This window comes from Dromiciops gliroides, chromosome X (genome assembly GCF_019393635.1).
Source record: "Dromiciops gliroides isolate mDroGli1 chromosome X, mDroGli1.pri, whole genome shotgun sequence".
Classification (NCBI taxonomy): Eukaryota; Metazoa; Chordata; class Mammalia; order Microbiotheria; family Microbiotheriidae; genus Dromiciops; species Dromiciops gliroides.
Genome location: NC_057867.1, coordinates 14,353,251 through 14,377,779, shown reverse-complemented (window position 1 = coordinate 14,377,779; position 24,529 = coordinate 14,353,251). Strand labels below are relative to the sequence as shown.

General features: G+C 37.4%; 1 protein-coding gene across 4 annotated transcripts in view; it reads left to right on the top strand.

Annotated features, from left to right (window-relative positions):
• Positions 1-24,529, top strand: part of DIAPH2 (diaphanous related formin 2) — a 908,274-nt gene that overhangs the window by 186,362 nt on the left and 697,383 nt on the right. The window lies entirely within an intron of this gene.

The window sequence follows — 24,529 nt, the reverse complement described above, 5'->3', positions numbered from 1 at the left end:
GCAGAATCCATTTTTCTTCTCTTTTTGTTTTTCTTTCCTTTTTTCCCCTTTTCTATAGTTTTAGTCAGTGCACGTATAGTGTTGGTCTTTCTGATTGTACTCTGACTCCCCTTGTGGTTCAGAAGATCATAGATGGAGAGCTGAAAGTGACCTTAGAGGTCATCTTGTCAACTCCCCCCCCCCCATTTTGCAGATGAGGAAACCTGAAGTCTGGGACTGTAAAGTGACTACCAGGTTCACACAGATAGGTCCTTGCAGGTCTTATGATACTCTCTATCTTCTTCATATTTATCACTTTTAATGGGAAAGTAATAAATTACATGAAATACCATAATTTTGGGGCAGCTAGGTGGCGCAGTGGATAGAGCACCGGCCCTGGAGTCAGGAGGACCTGAGTTCAAATCCGGCCTCAGACCCTTGACATTTACTAGCTGTGTAACCCTGGGCAAGTCACTTAACCCCAATTGCCTCACCAAAAAAAAGAAGGAATTCTATAATTTCTCCTGTTGTTGTTTTCTTACTCATACAGTATCTATTTATATGTTTGTACATATAGGTCCTTTCTCCCCCTTTTTATGGTGGGTTTGACATGGAGTCCCAGCAGTTGTATTGCTGTATTGAAGTGTATGTTTAATTTTGTGACATTGCACTTTGCTGTATTGTTATGCACTAGCAACAATGTATCTGAGTCCCTATTTTTCCACTGCTCTGCCAACATTAGATTTTCCCGATTTTTGCTATTTTTGTCAGTGAGGCAAGCTTATAAAGTTGTTTTGATGTCTGTTTCTCTGATTTGGGGGGATTTTATCTATCTTTTCATATGCTTCTTAGCCAGTAACATTTCCTCCTTGTTAACTGTTGATGTCCTTTCACCATCATCTGCTGGAAAGGAGACAAATGCATATGAAGAAGATGAAGTGACTTTACCATACTAGTATAGAGTTTCATCAGTTCCTTAATAGGTTTTGCTTGGCAAACTGTTTTATTATGTATCCACTACCAATATTTTCTTCCATTCTGTTTCTTTTTATTTTTGGAGATAAAACTTTTTGTTATGTAAAATCTTAGATGCATATAAACAAATCCATTGATTTTTGTCTAGAATACTATCTTATATTTGATACAGATTTTCTCCACTTCAGTTGCAATATGCATATTATCTAGTTTGCTTCCAGTTTTTTTGTGATTTAAAAATATCTATATTATTAATCTAGCTTATGTTTTTCATGTTGTGTTGACCCCAAGCCATTTGTTTTGGCCATGCAGCTATCCATTTTTTTTCTAGCAGTTTTTATTGAGTAATGATTCTTTCCTGTAGTGCTTGGTAAGTGTGGGTTTGTTAAACTCTAATATTTTCTATTCATTGGCTTCTATTTCTGGTTTCTCTATCCTACTGGGTGGATTCCTTTATTCTTTTATTCTTTTTATACTGTAGTACCAGATGGCTTTTAAAAATTATTGCTTTTATGGTACATTTTGAGATTTGATAGTGCTAGTTCCCCTCTTCTGATTTTCTTGATCACAGTTCTTTATATTTTTGCAAGTTTATCCATACAAATTTTATTATTACTTTAGCTAATTCTAGGATAGATCAAATTGGTATTTTATTAACTCTTTTAAGTTAGTTTGTAAGCATTACAGTCTTTGCTAGATTTGTTTGGCCTAAGTATGAGTATGAGATACCCTGGCATTGATTTAGTTCTTCCCATGCTAATTATTATAAAAGGGTTTTTAACATAAATAACTGTCACATCCTATAAGGATGCATTATATGTTATTAATATCTGATGAGTTAATTTAAGTTTTTGATACATACTTTTGCCCTTAGATATGTTCCTGTGGTAATTAGGATAATGGAAACTGAGCTTTGTTTATCCAGAGATGAGGAATATCAGAAGTCATATTTCTCTCTCTCCGTACTTCTTTACTAGTGCCAGTTGTTTAATAAAACATATTCCTATGGAAAAAAATCAGAGGGTCACTTTAAACCAGCGGTTCTTAACTCTTTTTTTTCACCATGGACCCTTTTGGAGAGACTGGTGAACCTCAGAATGTTTTTTAAAGCATAAACTAAAATACACAGGATTATAACAGTAATCAAAGGTTATTGAAAATAATTTCCCAAGGAAATTTTTATGGACTCCCTGAGATTTTAACCCCAGGTAATGAATTCATGCTCTAGCTTTCCCTGAGTCTCTTTTCCTACTACTATTGATTAACCTCTCAAGAACCCAGTAGAACAACCTCCCAGGTTGACATCTCCTATGAGCTTTCCCTGTATTTTTTATTTTTGAAAGGCCACCTCCTTAAATATTGGAATGAAGCAGTGTAAGTGCATTTGGAATGGCATCACTGTGAGTCCTCCTTCCATTGATGCAGATTCTGTCTCCAAACCATAGGAAGTAGCTGTCCCTTAGTGATTGTGACCACCTGATTATTTTCTGGTGATGAGCCTTTCTACACTTAAGCTACTCCTTTGGTGTCATACACGCAGTCTTTCAACAAGTCAGGGGTGGTAATAATGATGACTCACAGGGATGTAACACTTGAGGCTTATGAAGTGTTTTACACTGATCATCTTGTTTGAGCCTCACGACTCTGTGAAGTAGGTATTGCATGTGTTATTTTCTAGATGAGGAAACTGAGGCTCAGAGAGGTTTAGTGATTTACACACAGATGGGCAAGTGTCAGAATTAGGATTAGAAACCAGATCATTTTGACTCTATTTCCCTTATTCTCCCCTCTGTGGCATACTACTTCTTTTTTTTTTTTTTTTGGTGAGGCAATTGGGGTTAAGTGACTTGTCCAAGGTCACACAGCTAGTAAGTGTTAAGTGTCTGAGGTCAGATTTGAACTCAGGTAATCCTGATTCCAGGGCTGGTGCTCTATCCACTGCACCATCTAACTGCCGCCTCCGCCCCCGCCCGCATACTACTTCTTAATCCTTGCTCATTTATTTGGAGGAACACTATAACTCTAAGAGCTCTACAGGGAAGGAAGTTAGGTAAAAATATACACATTCTTGGTCAAATGACTTTTTACCCAATACTCCTATTTGTCATTCAGACTCTTCCTGCTCAGTTAGCATTATTGGTGTAAAGAAAGTGTTCCAGGTCAATCTGAAAGTGTGTTTTAAAGTAGGAAGGTCCTTCAGTAGTACTCTGGAAAATTGCTTTATAAATATTATCTCATTTTATCCTCACAACAACCCTGGGAAGTAGGTGCAATTATCTCCATTTTGTAGATGATGAATCTGAGGTAAACAGAAGTTAAGTAACTTGCTGGTGGGTGTTTAAGGCTAGATTTGAACTCAGGTCTTCCTGACTCTAGGTCCACTTATCTTCCTTTATAAGATTCAAACTGTAAGGACCGAATCTGTGTATCCACACACATACACACACACACACACACACACACACACACACACACACACACGCTCATAGTGACTTACCTAAACATTAGCAAAACCTTTGAGAGCCAGATAATAGATTTTCTGGAGTCTCTAGCCTTAACTATGCCAGTTTGGAGATTTGTAAAGGGCAAGTGGTCCTTGCTTTATCCCTTAGTGTGTCTCAGGAGAGGCTGTCAGCTAGGCTCTGTTTTCTTGGCCCTTAGTAGACCCTTAATTGCTTTCTGGATTGGATTAGATTAGGCCACTAAAGATTGCTTTCTCTGTGCATAAACTTCAAGAAAACCCAAGGTAACTTTCTCTTCAAAGTAAAGCATTAATGCAAGACTTTCATTAAGTACCTTCTGTGTCCTAACATTTATTAAGCACTTACCGAGTGCTAGCAACTATGTTTGATACTGGGGACACAAAGTCAATTGCATCAGCCTCTGTCCTCAAGGTGCTTATAGTCTATATGGGCAGGGGCAGAGTAGAAGGAGAAAAACATCCATATATAGTCTAGGGAACCAGGGTGCTATAGTGGACCCCCCCCCCCAAACCAAAGCAAAACAATGGCTTTGGAGTCACAGGACCTGAATTCAAATTTTACACATACTGCCCATATGACCTGGGGCAAGTTTCAGCCTCCCTGGGCCTCAATTTTTTCATCTATAAAATTAGATGGTTGGATTAAATGACCTCTGAGATTCCTTCCAGCTCTAACCCTATGAGAATTCTTAAGAAAACTGTTGAAATTGGTGATAGCTGATAACCTAATCTTGTTCTTTATAAAAATAGAATTGTCAGTGTACATTTTTTCACATCTATTACTGAAACATATGAGATTCTTAAATCTGACATTAGATTTTTCAGCCTAGCATGAATCTTTAGACATTGGAGGGTTCAGAGGTTATGTGGCCAAACTAGGGAGGGTGGGAGGGTCCTTAAGATCCCTTCGTGGTCACCAAACTGTGATGTTTAAAATCTATATTGAGTGATCGCCTTAAATTAGAAGCTTCAGCACCAGTCTTTGGGCATTAAACATTTATTAAAGCATACAGGTATTAACATGGAGTTCAGAAAGTTAAGAAAAGGCCTATCTAGCCTAGAGTTCCAGCCTGGTTGGGTTCTTCCTCAAGTCCTCCTCCACGAGCCTGCTTTAATCAGGAACTCCCAGCAAGCTGTTTGTTGGAAGCTTTTTATAGTTCTGGAACAGAGGCGGTCCTTACACACTGCTTCAAGCTGATTGGTCGGCGTCATCCAAATCCATTGGCTTTGAAGGGTTCTCAAGTTGAGTTCACAGTCTAGCTTCTGAGAACAATACCTTCTTAAGTGTGTGTGATTACAATCCAGTTAACTTGAAGTAGGCTAATCAGCAGTCAATCACTTTCACTTGACTCAATCAGTCTAGATTAATCTCCAGGTGGGTCTTTGAGTATCTGCTAAATCCCATTTTGATGATGCAGCTTTGCTTTAAGACATCCAGTGAGAGGGAACCCACTATTTCTTTCTTCCTTTCTTTTGGGGGGGGGGTGGCAATGAGGGTTAAGTGACTTGCCCAGGGTCACACACCTAGTAAGTGTCAAGTGTTTTTTTTTGGGGGGGGGGCGGATTTGAACTCAGGTCCTCTTGAATCCAGGGCCGGTGCTTTATTAACTGCACCATCTAGCTGCCCCCTGGAACCCACTATTTTTAAAGCTGATGGAAGTGGGGTGACTGGCTCAAGTTGATAGAGTTAGTGAGGATCATTTCCACCTGTTCCTAGTTGGAACATGAGTACCTTCAGGTTTTTCTTCTTCACATGACACCATTTCTAGTTTCTGCACTTGTGTCAATTGTGTTCCCTTCTTACTGCTGCTTTTCCATGAAGCCTTCCCCAGCCCCCAGCTCTTGATGGCTCCCTCTTTTTCTTCTTTAACGTGTTCCTGTATATGTGCATGTTGTCTTCCCTGGCTGGGGTGAAGCTCCTCTATAGCAGAGTCTGACCACAGTCTTTGTGCCTGGCACAAAGGCCACTCTTGAAAAATACTTGTTCATTCATTGATTTAGTATATACCTTAATGACTTTAAAATGAGTAACTGTAATGTTGGCAAGCTTTGGTTGTGAAATTCCTGCTTTCATGGTGGGGATGATTCAGGTTCTGGGTGTCTCCATTTCATCATATGAAGTAGTCCGTAGCTCCTCTAAGCAGTTTTGTTCAGCCATTTTTCATTGGTGTCTGGCATTTGGGGTTTTCTTAGCAAAGATTCCAGAGTAGTTTACAACTTCCCTCTCCAGCTCATTTTACAGATGAAGAAACTGAGGCAAACAGAGTTAGCTGACTTGCCTGGGGTTATAGTTACTAAGTGTCTGAGGTCAAATTTGAACTCAGGAATGTGAGTCTTCCTGATTCCAGAAATGGCACCTTGTCCACTGTACCACCTGGCTATCCCCTCTAAGGAATAGGTACTTTGAAAATGAAGATATCTCTTCTTGTAGGTAAAATGCAGCCAAATATTTTAGCTTCATTTCTCTAAGATCAACATCAGAAGAGCACTAGTTAGCACCAGGAGAACCAGATTTTGAATGCAGTCTAAAAGAGACTTTGATTAAAATCTTCAAAATGTCTTTTCTGGAAAATTTCCCATTTAATAGCAAATAAATTGTGTTTCTTCCAGCATGTGCTGCTGCAGCACTTCAGGCCACAGTTAGACTGGTCATGTAGAGCTCTGGACATACAGCCACTTAGATTATTTGCAACCCCATTTATGGAGGTGTAGAAATAGCAACCCTGCCATACCTGCTCATTTTGTCCAGGTTTTGTTCATCTCCTTCACCAGGGTGAATGTAGAGAATTTTATTCTGGAAACATGCTGAATCTTTCAATATCTGGGGGTACCAGTGTGATTCTTGGCTCTTGCTTTTACTTTAATGATGAGCCTACCTATTTTTCCTAAAGAATATACTTCAAGTTACATGATGTATGGACGTTGTTATTACTAATATGTTTTAGTAGTTGCTTTTTGAGACACTCATGACAGAGGCAGCTAGGTGGCTCAGCCAGTAGAGTTTGGGAGCCAGAGTCAGGAAAAACCCCAAGTTTAAATCCATTGATGACCTTAGGCAAGTCAGTTAACCTTGGTTTACCTCAGTTTCCTCATCTTTAAAATGGGGATAGAGGTGGAGCCAAGATGGCAGAGAGAAGCCAGCGAGTTGCCTGAGCTCTTCTTCGGTTCCCTCAAAAAGAACATTAAATCAAGCCTCTTGACGGATTCTGAAACTACAGAACCTGCAAAGAGATAGAGAGACACAGTCTTCTAACCAGAGATAATTTAGAAGACTTCAGGAAAGGTCGGTCTCACTCGGGCAAAAGGGAGGTGCAGCACAGCGCAGTGTAGAAGGGGTTGGGGCAAGTCAGCAGGAAGCTGTAGGCCACAGTGGAGCAATTGAGCCCCCTGGATCCTGGTTCAACAAGCTGGTGGTGCAGCAAGCCAGTGGTGAAACCCAATAGCACCAGCCAAGAGGGCAGGCTGCCAACTAGAGGGCCACCCACAGGACAGGCGTGACCCGGCGTGGCCATCCCAGTGCACCGGGAGCAAGCCCAGTGTGGTAAGAAATCCACAAGCCTCATTGTAGAAAGCCAGTGACACAGCCCCTATACTCCAGCACAAGAAGCTTGAAACAGGGACCCTGGTGCACCCAGAGCAGACCTCAACTTAAGAAAAAAAAAAAGCTACAATATGAGTAAGAAACAAAAAAGAGCTCTTGCCATTGAGAGCTTCAGTGTTGACAGGGAAGAGCTAAACACAAACTCAGATGAGGACAATACTCTCAAATTTCCTACATGTGAAGCCTCAAGAGGGAAGATGAATTGGTCTCAAGAACAAAAAGCCTTCTTGGAAGAGCTCAAAAAGGATTTTCAAAACCAGTTGAGAGGGGCAGCTAGGTGGCGCAGTGGATAAAGCACCGGCCCTAGATTCGGGAGGACCTGAGTTCAAATCTGGCCTTAGACACTTGACACTCACTAGCTGTGTGACCCTGGGCAAGTCACTTAACCCCCATTGCCCTGCAAAAAAACCAAAAACCCCCCAAAAAACCAGTTGAGAGAGTTAGAAGAAAAAATGGGGAGAGAAATGAAAGCAATGCAAGAAAAATATGAAAAAAGAATCAGGAGCTTGGAAAAGGAAGCACAAAGATTGACTGAAGAAAACAATTCCTTAAAAAATTCATTTGGCCAAATGGAAAAGAACGTGCATTATCTGACTGAAGAAAACAATGCCTTAAAAATTCGAATTGGACAGTTGGAAGCTAAGGACTCCATGAGACACCAGGAATCAGTAAAACAAAATCAAAAGAATGAAAAATAGAAGAAAATGTGAAATACTTCATTGGAAATACAACTGATCTGGAAAACAGATCCAGGAGAGACAATTTGAGAATCATTGGACTGCCTGAAAGGCATGATCCGAAAAAGAATCCAGACACTGTATTCTAGGAAATTATCAAGGAGAACTGCCCTGATATTATAGAATCAGAGGATAAACTCATCACTGAAAGAATCCACCAATCACCTCCTGAAAGAGACCCCAAAAGGAAAACTCCAAGGAATATTGTAGCCAAATTCCAGAATTACCAGATGAAAGAAGCAATATAAATATCATGGAGTCAGGATTGCTCAGGATCAGGCAGCTTCAACATTAAAGGATCCCAAGACTTGGAATGTGATATTCTGGAAGGCAAAGGAGCTTGGATTGCAGCCAAGAATCTATTACCCAGCAAAACTGATCATTCTCTTTCAGGGGAAAAGATGGACATTCAATGAAATAGGGGACTTTCAAGGTTTCCTGATGAAAAGAACAGAACTGGATAGAAAATTCGATCTTAACATACAAGACTCAAGAGAAGTTTAAAATTGTAAACAGGGGGAAAAAGTTACTCAATAAGGTTAAACTGTGTACATCCCTACATGGGAAAATAATACTTATGACTCTTGAGAACTGTATATGTATTTGGGCAGACAGAAGGATTATATACAAAGGGTATAAGTATAAATTGTCTTTGATGTGATGATATACAGAAAATTAAGGAGTTAAAAATGGAGTTTATGGGGAGAAGAGGAAAGGGGAGGTGGAATGGGGTGAATTACATCATATGAAGAGGTGCAAAAAACCTATTACAATAGAGGGAAAGAAGGAGGGATGAACATTGTTTCAGCCTTACTCTTACTAGATTTGATTCAAAGAGGGAATAACATTTATGTTTATTTGGATAAAGAAACTTAGATTATTCTTCAGGGAAGTAAAAGGGTAAGGGGGAAAGGTGGGGACTGATAGAAGGGAAGGCAGAAGCAAGGAGAAAAGGGTAAAGAAAAGGGAGAGGGGATAAAAGGGAGGGCAGATTGGGGGAGGCAGGGGCAAGAAGCAAAATGTTGGTGTGGAGGAATAGGGTGAAAGAAGGGGGGAAAAGTACAAAGGGGGTAAATAAGAATGGAGGGGAATAGACAGTTAGTAATAATAACTGTGAATGTGAATGGGATGAACTCTGCCATAAAACGGAAGTAAATAGCAGAGTGGATTAAAAACCAGAGTCCTAAAATACACTGTTTACAAGAAACACATTTGAAGCAGAGAGATACACACAGAGGTAAAAGGTAAAAGGCTGGAGCAAAATATAGTATGCTTCAGGTAAAGTAAAAAAAGCAGGGTTAGCAATCCTTATCTCAGACAAAGCAAAGGCAAAACCAGATCTCGTTAAAAGAGATAAGGAATGAAACTACATCTTGCTAAAAGGTACTATAGATAATGAAGTAATATCAATAGTAAATATGTATGCGCCGAGTGGTATAGCATCCAGATTCTCAGAGGAGAAGTTAAATGATTTACAAGAGGAAATAGACAGCAAAACTATACTAGTAGGGGATCTGAATCTTCCCCTCTCAAAATTAGATAAATCTAGTGACAAAATAAATAAGAAAGAAGTTTAAGAAATGAATAGAATAGAAAGGAATATGCTTTTTTCTCAGCAGTACATCGCACATTTTCCAAAATTGACCATATATTAGGGCACAAAAACCTCATAGTCAAATGTAGAAAGGCAGAAATAGTAAATGCATCCTTCTCAGATCATGATGCAATAAAAATTACATGTAATAAAGAGCCATGGAAAGATAGACTGAAAATTAGTTGGAAACTAAATAATTTCATTCTAAAGAATGAGTGGGTCAAACAACAAATCATAGAAACAATCAATAACTTTATCCAAGAGGATGACAATAATGAGACAACATACCGAAATCTATGGGATACAGCCAAAGCAGTGCTTAGGGGCAATTTTATATCTCTAACTGCTTTCGTCAATAAGAAAGAGAAAGAGGAGATCAATTAATTGGGCATGCAACTTTAAAAGCTAGAAAAAGAACAAATTAAAAATCCCAAATTAAATATTAAATTAGAAATCCTCAAAATTAAAGAAGAAATTAATAAAATTGAAAGCAAGAAAACTATAGAATTAATCAATAAAATTAAGAGCTGGTCTTATGAAAAAAAACCCAATAAAATAGATAAACCATTGGTTAATTTGATAAAAAAGAAAGAAGAAAACCAAATTACCAGTATCAAAAATGAAAGGGGTGATTTTACTACCAATGAAGTGGAAATTAAAACAATAATTAGGAACTATTTTGCCCAACTGTATGCCAATAAATTTGACAATCTAAATGAAATGGATAAATATTTACAAAAATACAAACTGCCCAGGTTAACTGAAGAGGAAATAAAATCCTTAAATAAGCCTGTATTAGAAAAAGAAATCAAACATACCATTTATGAACTCCCTAAGAATCAATCTCTAGGATCTGATGGGTTTACAAGTGAATTCTACCAAACATTTAAAGAACACTTAATTCTAGTATTATACAAGTTATTTGGAAAAATAGGTGAAGAAGGAGTTCTACCAAATTCCTTTTATGACACAAATATAGTGTTGATACCTAAACCAGGCAGAGCCAAAACAGAGAAACAAAATTATAGACCAATTTCCCTGATGAATATTGATGCAAAAATTTTAAATAAGATATTAGCAAGGAGATTACAGCAAGTGATCACCAGGATAATACACTATGACCAGGTGGGATTTATACCAGGAATGCATGGGAGGTTCAACATTAGGAAAACTATTAACATAATCAACCACATCAATAAGATAACTAACCAAAATCATATGATTATCTCAATAGATGCAGAGTATTTTGACAAAATACAGCACTCATTCCTAATAAAAACACTAGAGAGCTTGGGAATAGGTGGAGCTTTCCTTAAAACAGTAAGCAGTATCTACCTAAAACTATCAGCAACCATTATATGTAATGGAAATAAACTAGAGGCCTTCCCAATAAGATCAGGGGTGAAACAGGGATGTCCATTATCACTCAATTATTTAATATTGTACTAGAAATTTTAGCTTTAGCAATCAGAGAAGAAAAAGAAATTAAATGAATTAGAATAGGCAAGGAGAAAACAAAACTATCACTCTTTGCAGATGATATGATGGTATACTTAGAGAATCAACTCAAAAATTACTTGAAACAACAACTTTAGCAAAGTAGCAGGATATAAAATAAAGCCACATAAATCATCAGCATTTCTATACATGACCAACAAAGTTCAGCAGTCCAACAAAGTTTACATCAAAAAGTTGATTTTAACTCATAAGCATTTAAGAACTCTTGCTAAAAATAATATTTTACATAGCATTAAATTCCTGATATATTTGATCTCTGTGTCATCATAAGAGTTACTAACATGAACCTCAATTCATTTAAAAGTTCTCTCTTCCTGTTTCTATATGCCTGTAATTAATTGCTAACAAGGAATGCGTTATAGTTAATACTTCCATAGTTAATTCAGCAGTTGGATTTGAATCTCTAATAGCTAAGCCTCCTGTATTCACTCGATAAATCTATTTGAAGATTTTTTTTCAAAAATTCAAATTCTTTCAATCAGCAGACTTATAGACATCTGCATTACAGTTTCTATATGTACCATGTAGGTTTTTCTCTGCATGTAAGGGGTGGGTTTGTGAGATTTCAAGACTCTTTAATATGATATTAGAGAGATGAACTTTATGTGAAGGAAAATAAACAGAGATAAGCTAGCAGAGTACTTGGATTGAGAATTCCCTGTATGCCAAAGCTTAATTAAAAAAAAAATTCATTGTTATTTATATCTTTGGCTTTTTAAATCATCAAACTTTCTCCAAGCATTGTTCTCCCACCTCCCAAAGAGCCATTCCCTACAATCAATAATATTTTTAAGAAGAAAAATGGAAAGAGGGAAAACAACAACAAAACTAAGTACATTGAAAAAGTTGGAAATATGTAGACTGTAGCACATCTGTAGACCTCCTACCTTTATAATAGTGTGCGGTGGAGAGGTGTCTTTTCAAATCTGTTAATTGGAGCCATGCTTGTTCTTTACAAATTTACAACAGTCAAAGCAGCCATAACACTATAAATGGAAAGAACAACCACAAAACTATCATGAGCTTAATCTTAAGAGTCTTACAGATAGGTAGTGCAACTAGATGAAGTTCTTAATTGGATCTGTCTAAAATTGAAATGAGTTCTCTGACAATCTGAGTTCTCATATATTTTGTTATGCTGTAGAAGGAATTAATTTTCAAGTGTAGGTTGGACTGGGTCACTGAGGTGGCAAAAATCATTCAACTAATTCATTTTAACAAGTAGAAAAATTCAAATTTAGTTATGTATATGTATTAAAAATTTTATTTTTTATGAACTTAAACACACCAAAAAGAACAATTCCATACACTCATCATAAGAAAAAAGGTCATTTTATACAAAACTATGAATTTCCATTTTATATTACTTGCTTTAAAAAATTAAATTTAACATATTTAAAACTGTCCTGCTAGTCTGTGACTCCTTCAGAACCCCTATTTTTTCCTTGTTTCATTTGCTTTTGGGAAGATAGTATCACTGTTGTTAACTCCCCTTCTCCAAACCCCACCTCAAAATTAAAAACCAAGAGAAAGGGGAAAAAAAACTCTTTGTAACAAGTAAGCAAACTTAATTCCCCTGGCCAAAAAGTTATGTCTTTTTGAGTCTTGTCCATGATTTCTTTGTTGAGAGTTGGGTAACGTGCTTCATCATAACTCTGCACATATGGTCAGTCATTGCATTGATCAGAGTTGTTTTTCAAAGTTGTTTTTCTTGTATAATTTTTCTCCTGATTCTTTTCACTTCACCATGTATCAGTTCATACTGCCCTGCCTTCTCTGAAATCATTGCTTTGGTCATTTCTTTTTTTTTTTTTTCTTTAAATGCTATTTTATTTTTGTCAATTACATGTAAAGACAATTTTAAACACTCATTTTACAAGATTTTGAGTTCCAAATTTTCTCCCTCTCTCTCCCTTCCTTCTCTCTAAGACAGTAAGCAATTTGATATAGGTTAAATGTGTGCAATTGGTCATTTCTTATACCTGAGTAATACTCCATTCCCTTCACATTCCAAAATTTGTTCAGGCATTTCCCAAATCATTTGCATCCCCATAAATTTTAATTCTCCCCACCCTTTTTTTTCCTTCCCTTTTCATTACCTTTCAGGATCAGGACATTTGTTTTGCTTGCAGCTGTTTTTCTCCCTCTCACACCCCTCCTCACCCATCACCAAGTTTTTCTCAGTTGACTTTGACATATTTCTGTACCAAACTATTGGTGTTCAGTTCTCCTTTCTCCATTTCAGATAACTAAAGTTCTTCTGATCCCTTCTGTCTCCCCACACCTTCATCTTTGTATATTATTCTCATGTGCCCTAATTATGAGAAATAGCATTTTCCATTCTTTTCTTTCACCTTTCTACATTTGTATATTCTTTCTTTTATTCTCCATTCTTTTTCCTCTCTTGAATCCCTCAGAAGAAAATCAATCTACCCCCTAGGCTCTCTCTTTTCCTTCTTTAACTTCCTCAGGACTTTTTGGAGACATAAAATTCTCAAGGGATAATTGTTCGCCCCTGCCCCTTAAACTATTAATAATTCATTAGCATGTAGCCCCTCCCACTTACTCAAATCAATTTAACCTTGCAGGTTTCTCTTGACTGTTGTGTTTGCTTTTCAAAGTTCCTAGTCAGTTCTCCTCTTTTCATCAGAAATGCTTGAAAGCCCTTTATGCCATTAAAGATCTCAGCCCTGTGGAATTCTACTCAGCTTTTCAGGATATGTTATTCTTAGTTATCGACCTTTAGCTTTTGGGTTATTTTGAAATATTATCTTCTAACATGTCTCATTTATAACAGAAGCTGCCAAATCTTATATGATCTTGATCCTGATTCGTGGGTACTTGCCCTACTTCTTTCTGGATGCTTGCAGCATTTTTCTTTTATGTAAAAGCCCAGGATTTTGGTTGACATTCCTGGGACATTTCTTTTTAGGGTTTCATTCAGTGGATTCTTTCTGACTTCTTCCATTAGATCTGGACTATTTTCATTTTTGATCTTTAGGAATCTAGTCTCCTGATTTTTTTGGGGAGGAGACCAGTGATTTTAAAATGACCTAATCATCTCTCTTTTACCCATTTTCCATGTTACTTGATTTTGATATCAGATTTATTACTTTTCCTTTTATTTTTTCAGTCTTTTTATTTTGCTTTAATATTTCTTCATTTCCTATGGAGTCATTGATTTTTCTTTGGTCTAGTCTAGCTTTCAGCAGGTTCCTTACTAGAGTAAAGTTTATCTCTTTCTCTTCTAAACTATTCACTCTCCTACTTCTTTCTTCCAGCGTTTTCATTTCCTTTAAAAGAAAAACAACCCCATGCTTTATTTCTTCTAGCTTTTCCTGTGGTGCTTTTGAAAAATTCCCACTCCCCACCTTGAGGCTCTGCTTTCTGTTGTTGTGGAGTTACTGTCTCTTTCAGGGGTGTGTCTAGATCTACAGTAATTTTTTTTTTTAAAAGAACTGGTCATTGTCATTTTTGGTTTGCTTAGATCCCCAGCTTTAGTTCCTAAATTTGAGATTTGTGTCAGGACTAGGCTCTGCTTCCTGCTGTGCTTTTGGGTGAATTATTTATTTATTTATTTTGTGGGGCGATGAGGGTTATGTGACTTGACTTGCCCAAGGTCTCACACAGCTAGTATGTGTCAGGTGTCTGAGGCTGGATTTGAACTCAGGTCCACCTGAATCCAGGGCCGGTGCTTTATCCATTTGGGTGAGATATTTTTTTTAGCCCTGATTAATGTCATCTCAGGTCACGGTCAGTTTCTGGGATGACTTGATCTTTATCAGTTGTTGGATAGAGATAGATTTTCCTCTTTGCTACTGGTGGACACAATGGGAATAATACTGAGTATACTATATTGATCTCTGCCTCCTTGGGGTAGGCTCCTCTGGATCTTTGAAGTTCTGAGCACTGGGTCTTCATGGTTCTCTATGGTATCTTTTTATTTATTTAGTTAGTTATTTTAAAATAAAAATATTTTATTATTTTCCAGTTACATGTAGAGATAGTTTTCAGCATTTGTTTATATAAGATGTCCAATTTCAAATTTTTCTCCCTCCCTCCCCTCCCCCCCGCCCCCCGACAGCAGGCAGTCCGATATAGGTTTATATACACACACACACACACACACATACATATACATATATATGTGTATATATACACATATACATACACACACATATATACACACCTACATATACATAACAACATTAAACATATTTCTGCATCAGTCATGTTATAAGAGATGAATCAAAGCAGTAAGGAAAAACCTCAAAATAGAGAAACAACAGCACCAAAAACAAAAGAAATGGGGCAGCTAGGCAGCACAGTGGATAGAACACTGGCCCTGGAGTCAAGAGTACCTGAGTTCAAATCCGGCCTCAGACACTTAACACTTACTAGCTGTGTGACCCTGGGCAAGTCACTTAACCCAAAGTGCCTCACCAATAAAACAAACAAACAAACAAACAAAAGAAATAGTATGGTCCAATCAATCCATATTCCACAGTTCTTTTTTTTTCTGGATTTGGAGAGCCTTTTCCATCAAGAGTCCCCTGGAACTTGAATCCAGTCTATCACAGTTGATCAACACATAATGTTGATGATGCTATGTATAATGTTCTTCTGGTTCTGCTCATCCTACTCATCATCAGTTCATGCATGTCCTTCCAGGTTTCTCTAAAGTCCTCCTGCTCATCATTTCTTACAGCACAATAGAATTCCATTACATTCATATACCACAACTTGTTCAGCCATTCCCCAACTGATGGGCAACCCCTCAATTTCCAATTCCTTGCCACCACAAAAAGAACAGCTATAAATATTTTTGTACATGTGGGTTCTTTTCACTTTTCTATGATCTCCTTGGGAAAAAGGCCCAAAAGTGGTATTGCTGGGTCAAAGGGTATGCACAGCTTTATAGCCCTTTGGGCATAATTCCAAATTGCTCTTCAGAATGGTTAGATCAGTTCATAGCTCCACCAACAATGCATTAGTGTTCCAATTTTTCCACAGCTTCTTCAACATTTATTATTTTCTGTTTTTGTCATTTTAGCCAATCTGATAGGTGTCAGGTGGTACCTCAGAGTTGTTTTAATTTGCATCTCTCTAATCAATAGTGATTTAGAGCATTTTTTCATATGGGAATAGATAACTTTGATTTCTTCATTAGAAAACTGCCTGTTCATATCCTTTGACCATTTCTCAATTGGGGAATGACTTGGATTCTTATAAATTTTATTTAGTTCCCTATATATTTTAGAAATGAGGCCTTTATCAGAAGTACTGGCCACACAGATTGTTTCCCAGCTTTCTGCCTCCCTTCTAATTTTGGATGCATTGCTTCTGTTTGTACAAAACCTTTTTAATTTAATGTAATCAAAATCATCCATTTTGCATTTCATAATATTCTGTATCTCTTGTTTGGTCGTAAACTGTTCTCCTTTCCAAAGATCTGATAGGTAGACTATTCCTTTCTTTCCTAATTTACCTACAGTATCACCTCTTACGTCTGAATCATGTATCCATTTTGACCTCATTTTAGTATAAGGCGTAAGATGTTGGTCTATGCCTAATTTCTGCCATACTGTCTTCCAGTTTTCCCAGCAGTTTTTGTCAAATACTGAGTTCCTATCCCAGAAGCTGGAGTCTTTGGGCTTATTCTATGGTATCTTATAATACAATGTTAGGGAACTCTTATCCCAGCCTGTAGTCCTGAATTCTGCTGCATGGCATTGGTTGCTGCTTCTCCCTGAGGTTTCCGAGGTTCCCACTATGGATTGCAGACAACCCTGCGGATTTCTGTCCACCTTGGGACTTTTTGATCCCTTAGAATAGTGCTCTGTGATTGTTACTTCTGAAAACAGAACCCTTCAGGCTCCATGTGTCTTTGGTCTGTCTCTGGTTGTGCTTGGGTGTCTGTCCACTTGTTTGCTTGGCCTGGCACTAGCTCTTTGGACTGACTCCCTTGTCTGTTCCCCATGGGCTCATGATTGAGTGTGTGTGTGTGTATGTGTGTGTGTGTGTGTGCACACGCGCATGTGTGCTCTTGCACACACACATGCAATTCAAAGACAGAAGTCACTTGCTTTAGTTTCTTGGTCTTTATTTAGTCTGGTGTGAATTGGAGGCTTCTGCCAGCATATTAGGTATGTGGGACCTGGACAGTCTTGTACTGTAAAATTTAACATGTCTATAGTAAACTTTCTGTTTTAAAAGTATATGCACAGGGCAGCTAGGTGGCGCAGTGGATAAAGCACTGGCCTTGGATTCAGGAGTACCTGAGTTCAAATCCAGCCTTAGACACTTGACAGTTACTAGCTGTGTGACCCTGGGCAAGTCACTTAATCCTCTTTGCCCTCCAGAAAAAAAAATGGGAAAAAAGTAAATGAACAGAGTTCCACTGTATGATTTATTAATGTAAAAGTTAAAGCAAACTACACTGAGAATATCAATATTAAAATGTTTCATTCTGCAATCCAGTGACACTGGCCACCTTGTAGTTCCTCTCACAGGACACACCATCTCCTAACTCCAGGCATTTATCTTGGATGTCCTTTCCTCATCCCTGCCTCCTGGTTTCCCTGTCCCTCCTTAATCTTAGTACCTTCTCTCTGATAATTACCTTAACCTTCCTTCTCTCTCTCTCTCTCTCTCTCTCTCTCCCTCCCTCCCTCTCTCTCTCCCTCCCTCCCTCCCTCCCTCCCTCCCTCCCTCCCTTCCTCCCTCCCACCTTCCCTCCCTTCCTCCCTCCCACCTTCCCTCCCTCTCTCCTTCTCTGTCTTCTCTTTCTGTTTCTCTTGTTTGTATATTGTTGGTTACATGTTGAATCCCCCAATAGACTGTTTTTGAAAGTAGTAACTGGTTTTTCTTTTTGTTTTTATTATGTTTGGATTTTCTTTGTATCCTCAAACATTTAACTATGTTTAGTGAATTATCAGCACTTATATCATACTACTCACCTTTATATACTTTCCATTACAGCCAAACACTTAGGAACAATCAGATTCCTTTCTTTGGGAGTCACAATTGAGAAAATGTCAGTTGGAGTTGCATTTCAGAAACTTAGGAGAGATTAGGGCTTGGGGAAAAAATTGATGAGCCATTGGAGTGAATGAGATTGGCAAGGGACAGTAGAAGGGGAAAAAAATAAGAGGGCAGAGGACAGAACCTTGGTGACTAAATCCTCATTGGTTTGACTATTGAACTACTGGCTTTAGGATTTTTGTGTATGTAAATTCTGAGTGAATTTTTCAAAGCTGGTGCCTTAAAAGACACTCTGGAAAACTTTTACTATGTGTACTCTTAGACTGACTTTCTTAGATAGTTTTCTTACTTTCAGACTTGACATTTGAGGTTTTTCAATACGTATTTTTCTGCTTTGGTCCAAGACACCATGAAGGGGGCTTTGTAATAATTATTAAAACTTTAAATGTGCTTTTCTCCCCAAATTCCTCCATCAGGCAAAGAGTGGCAAATCTTTTATTTGATTGTTTTCTCAAAATATCTAATGTTATGGTATATATTAAATAAAATGGGAAGGCTTATTACCCTGTTAGATCTGAGAGTCACAGTGGCCCTTTCTGGTTTGTGGTGGGAGGGGGAATAAAGGGGTTTACCAGAGTGCAAGCAGCATAATTTGGACATGAATGGAAAGGTTTGCTTGCCTTTTTGTTTTGTTTTTTCTTTACTATGAGATTTGTTTACATCGAAAGGAAATATAATTGTTATTTCAGCAGGCCATAGTGCAATTATTGTTAACCTTAGAAATCCATTAGTGACCAACCTTTTTTCTGACATGTTAATAAAATGGCTGTTTGATTTCCTTTACTTGTAGTTCATTTATTGGCTTACTTCAAGGTAATTGGTTAAGTGAGATAGAATAAAAAATCCTTGAGAATTTATGTAAAAGATTTCCCTTTTTGTCATAAAGTAATAGAGAAGCTTACTTATAGGACAATCCCAATCTCCTAAAATGAAATGACAATCTGATCTGAGGAAAAAGAAAATGTCTACCAAAGTTTGTACTTTCAGAGAATACAAATGTATTCTATTCAATCTAATTTCTGCCCTTTGGCATTTTCATTTAATCTACTTTCTAGATGTACAGTTCATTCTCTCCTTTAAAAAACAAACAAACAAAAACCCAGAATACTTGTACTTTCTTATTTTTTTTCTATTCTTGAATATCATAGTTATCAACATTGGGCATACATGCCATTTTTGCTCTTTTTCCTTTTTGTTGAAAATGACTTTTGGAATAATTTCTAATTGTATGTTACGAGAATGGCTCCATTTAGGGTCCGTTGCATGGGGAAAAACCTTAATGGAGGTCTTTGAATGAAAAAATTAATAAATTAAAAGACATTTGCTAAATGCTTGCTTACTCTGTGCTAGATGCTGTTCTAAATAGTGGGGATATAAATATTTTTTAAAAAAGAAAGCATACTTGCCCTGAAGGGGAATGGTGATCTGGGAGGGATTTTTTGTCCTGGGAAGGTTGTAAGGGATTAGTAAAGATACCCTTCTGATGTCTAAATACTAATTTGATCACATAACTCTTCTAATTAAAACGATTCAGTGGTACCCTCTTGCCTAGTAAACAAAAATAAACTCTAGATCCTGGCATTTAGCAACCTTCATAATATCTTTCTAACCTACTATTTGAGCCTCATCTAATACTACTCACCCTTATATACTTTTCATTATAGCCAAACAGATACCCTTCTTTTGGAGTCACAATAGTGAACATGTCGGTTGGAGTTGCATGTTGGGAACTTAGGAGAGATTAAGGCTTGGGAAAAACAAAATATTGATCAGTTGTATTTGAAGCCTTTGGAGTGAATGAGATTGGCAAGGGAGAGTAGAAGGGAAAAAATTAAGAGGGTAGAGGACAAAACCCTTGTTGAATAACAACCAGTGTAAAGATACATAGGATAGAGAAGGAGATTCAGAAGCCTTCAGTCCCTACAATATCACATCTCCTCTGCTACCAGGAAAGTATTTTTCCTCTTTTTTCCTACTACAGTTAAAAAATACAAAAAATCTAAGTGTCTTGGCTACAAATCTGAGCTGTTTTCCAGTTTAATAGCCCCACTCAGCATCATACCCTCCCTCAATAGTTTAGTTGACAATTACTTTTCCTTTGGAAAGCCAAAAGTATATTCTTTTATATTTTGATGTTTATCTATACCTTTTGAAATCTTTATTTCAGCACTTGAGTAATCAATGGTGATATACTTGACACTTTTGAAACTTGGATAAACTTTCTTTCTTTTTGTTATTTCCTCCCAAGCAACAAACCAGTATAGGTTGTTTTTTTTCTCTTTAGTTTGTGCCTAGTAAATCAAGCTAAATTTTTTAAAGAAGAAGGCCAAAACCTTTAGGTACCTTCTCAGTTGCTCTAATCAAGTCTTGAAGTCCCCAATTTGATGAGAATTCTGGAGCTGAAAACCAATCAGTATAATAAAATGGGCAGCTAGGTGACTCAGTGGATAGAGTGCCAGGCCTGGAGTCAGGAAGACCTGATTTCAAATGTGGCTTCAGACACATTAGTTGTGTGACCATGGGCAAGTCACTTAACCCTGTTTGGCTCAGTTTTCTTATCTGTAAAAGTAGCTTGAGAAAGAAATAACAAATCACTCTGATATCTCTGCCAAGAAAACCCCAAATAGGATCACAAAAGTCAGACACAACTAAAACAACTGAACAACAAAAAAGAATAATAAAGGGAATTAATATTTCTTGTAGTTTAAGTTATACAAAGTGTTTTCAGCAAAAAACTAAATATGGTTTTGACTACATCATCTTTGAAGGGAAAAGAAGCCTCGAAATCAGTATCGCCAAATGAATAGGTTACAGTCACTAGGGAAAGTCTGAGAGTTCTAACAATAACAGTTGTCTATGCTATACTATCCATTTAGGTATCTACCATTTTTTTGACTCAAGCCCATTTTTCCTTCTTTCAGTGCAGTATCTTGCTTTTTCATTCATGTTAATGTTACATTATTAATAATATATTATCTAGTAATTCTAAGTTACATTCTGTATACTGTACATTGGACATCATATGGAGAGTCATTGTTTAGAGGTCTAGGTAGATCAAATGAGCAACTGATAAAAGGATGTTAGATAATTATGTCATAATTTACCAATCCAGGCAGCTAGTCTGTAGTCAGCAATCTTTTATTAAAAGTTTACTTTGGGGGGCAGCTAGGTGGCGCAGAGGATAAAGCACCGGCCCTGAATTCAGGAGTACCTGAGTTCAAATTCGGCCTCAGACACTTGACACTTACTAGCTGTGTGACCCTGGGCAAGTCACTTAACCCCTTATTGCTTTGCAAAAAAACAAACAACCAAAAAAACAAACAAAAAGTTTACTATGTTTCAGAGTCTGGGAATACAAATACTAGTAGAAAGAAAGACAGTCCCAGTCCTTAAGGAGCTCACATTTTAGTGGGGGAAGACAATATGTAAAAAGAAGCTGAAAGGAGGCAGGTTAGAGACGTGCAAGCATTGTAGAGTAAGTCTGAGTGTAAATTAGAGAGTAATGAGATGTGGCTGGCCTGGTCACTTTCCTTAAATGGAAGTTCTGGGGAGATGCCATCCAGTCAGAGGGAGGGGCCACAGGAGGTGAGGGGAGTTCTAGTGTGTAAATTTCAAGGCTGGAGTGACTTTCCAGTGTTAAGAGGTTTCTGAGGCTTGGTAGAGAAGATCCAGAATGTAGCTGGAAGAGGAATATAAGTATGAGGATAGAGGGTGAAGGAGGGCAGATTCAGGGTGAAAGAGGAATGTATTTCTGTTATATGTGTCTGGATAATGCCTGACAGAAAGTCTAACATTCAAGAGATACACCATGGAATCAAAGACAGAATCCAGTGAAAATCATCTAATTTGGCCACTTGATTTAAAGAAAGTGAGTCCCAATAGGGGTGAAATGACTGCTTACTCCAGCTAGTTATTAGAAGAACCAGGACTAGAACCTGGATCTTTGATTCTAGTTCTGATGTTTTTTCCACAATTTATCTATGTGTTGCCTGTTATTTTTCAAATAATAATAAAATTCAAATCTAATAGGTTTATTTTAAAAAGAAGGAATGTATCAATTTTTTCCTCTGTTTAGAATTTTATTTTCCAAATTACATGTAAAAACAAATTTTGACATCAATTTTTTAAAACTTTGTGTTCCAACTTCTCTTCCTCCCTCCCTTCCCACCCCCTACCTGCAAGAACTCAAGCAATTCAATATAAGTTATACTTGAGTAGTCATGAAAAACATCTCCACATTAGCTAGGTTTTGAGAGAAAACAGATAAAAACAAAACTTCAGATTAAGAAATTGTCAAAAAAATGTGTTTCAATCTGTTTTCAGATACCATCAGTTCTTTCTCTGTAGATGGATTGTGATTTTCATAAGTCCTTCAGGGTTATATTGGATCATTGCCTTGCTGAAAATAACCACGTGCTTCCCAGTATATCATCTTACACCATTGCTGTTATTTTATATACAGTACATTTCACTCTACTTTAGTTCACTCTACTTTAGTAGGTCTGGAAGGTTTTTCTGATAGCATTCTGTTCATCATAACTTTTTATATAGTACCTTAAACTTGACAAAGAATTTTCTTCACATTAGCCCAGCAGATTAGGTACCATACATTTTGCCATTATAGTCAATCATCATAACTATTTCCCTCCATCCTCTTTCCTTACCATGATATTTACTCTATTTTCTATCTTCTTTTACCCTATTTCTCCTCAAAAGTGTTTTACTTCTGACTGGTCCCTACCCCAATCTGCCCTCCCTTCTTTCACCCTTCCCTCCTTATCCTCTTCCCTTCCTACTTTCCTGTAGGGTTAAATATATTACTCCTCCCAATAGGGTGTGTATGTCATTACCTCCTTGTGCCCACTCTGATGAGACCTTTGAGCTAATTCTGTGTTGTAAATGTTTCTTCTTCTTTCCCTCCTCAACTCTCCCTATGAAATCAAGCAATTCAATATAAGTCATACATGTGCAGTTATGCAGAACATCTTCACCTTCCTTGAAAGTGTTTTGCTTTTTTACTGCTCCCTCCCCCAATCTCCTTCCCATCTCACTTTCCCTCAGGGCAAAAATATATTACTATAACCATTTGAGTATGTATGTATCCCTCTTTGAGGCAATTTGAGCCAATTCTGATGATAGTAAGGTTCACTCACTCCCCCATTCCTTCCCCCTCTTTCCTTCCCCATCCATAAGCTTTTTTCTTGTTTCCTTCATGTGATGTATCAATTTTTTATATCATTGTTCTTTCCCTATGCTCCTCCCAAATAAGCTTCTCTCTCTCTCTCTCTCTCTCTCTTTTTTTGTTTGTTTGTTTGCAGGGCAATGAGGGTTAAGTGACTTGCCCAAGGTCACACAGCTAGTAAGTGTCAAGTGTCTGAGGCCGGGTTTGAACTCAGGTACTCCTGAATCCAGGGCCAGTGCTCTATCCACTGTGCCACCTAGCTGCCCCCAAGCTTCTCTCTTAAAACAAAGAAATGCCACTAAACCAACCAAATTGATTAGTCAAGCATGTCTGAGGATATAGACATCATCCCACTTCTGTAATCCCTCATCCGCCCACCAAAAGAAGGAAGGCAGGCTTCACTATTAGTCCTCTGTAGTCAAGATTGATCATTAGGAACTTTTGTATATTTTTATTCAAACATTAAGCTTTTATGTTCAAGGCAGTTTTCAGATGAAGAAATCAAAGATATCTCTTGCCATATCAAAAAATGCTCTAAATCACTATTTCCTAGAGAAATGCAAATTAAAACAACTCTGAGGTATCACCTCACACCTGTCATATTATCTAATATGACAAAAAAGGAAAACAATAAATGTTGGAGAAGATGTGGGAAAATTGGAATACATACATTGTTAGTGGAGTTGTGAACTTAGCCAACCATTCTGGACTGCAATTTGGAACTCTGCCCAAAGGGCTATATATAAAACTTGTGCATACCATTACTTGGCCTGTATCCCAAAGAGATCATAAAAAAGGAAAAGGACCCACACATACAGAAATATTTATAGCAGCTCTTTTTGTGGTGGCAAAGAATTGGAAGTCGAGGGGATGCCCATCAATTGGGGAATAGCTGAACATGTTCTTGTATATGAATGTGATGGAATACTATTGTGCTATAAGAGATGATGAGGATGGTTTCAGAAAAACTTGGAAAGACTTACATGAACTGATGCTTAGTGAAGTAAGCAGAACCAGGAGAACATTGTACATAGTAATAGCAACACTGTGTGATGATCAACTGTGAAAGACTTAACTCTTCTCAGCAATACAATGATCCAAGACAATGCCATAAGATTCATGATAGAAATCACATCCAGAGAAATAACTATGGAGTCTAAATGAAGATCAAAGTATACTATTTTCACTTTATTTGTTTTTTTTCTTTCTTGTGGTTTTTCCTTTCTGTTCTAATTCTTTTACAGCATAAGTAATATGGAAATATGTATAACATGATTGCACATATATAAGCTATATCTGCTTGCCATCTTGAGGAGGTGGGAAGGGAAAGGAGGGAGGGAGAAAAATTTGGAATTCAGAATGTTACAAAAATGAATGTTGAAAACAATCTTTACATGTAATTGGAAAATAAAATTAA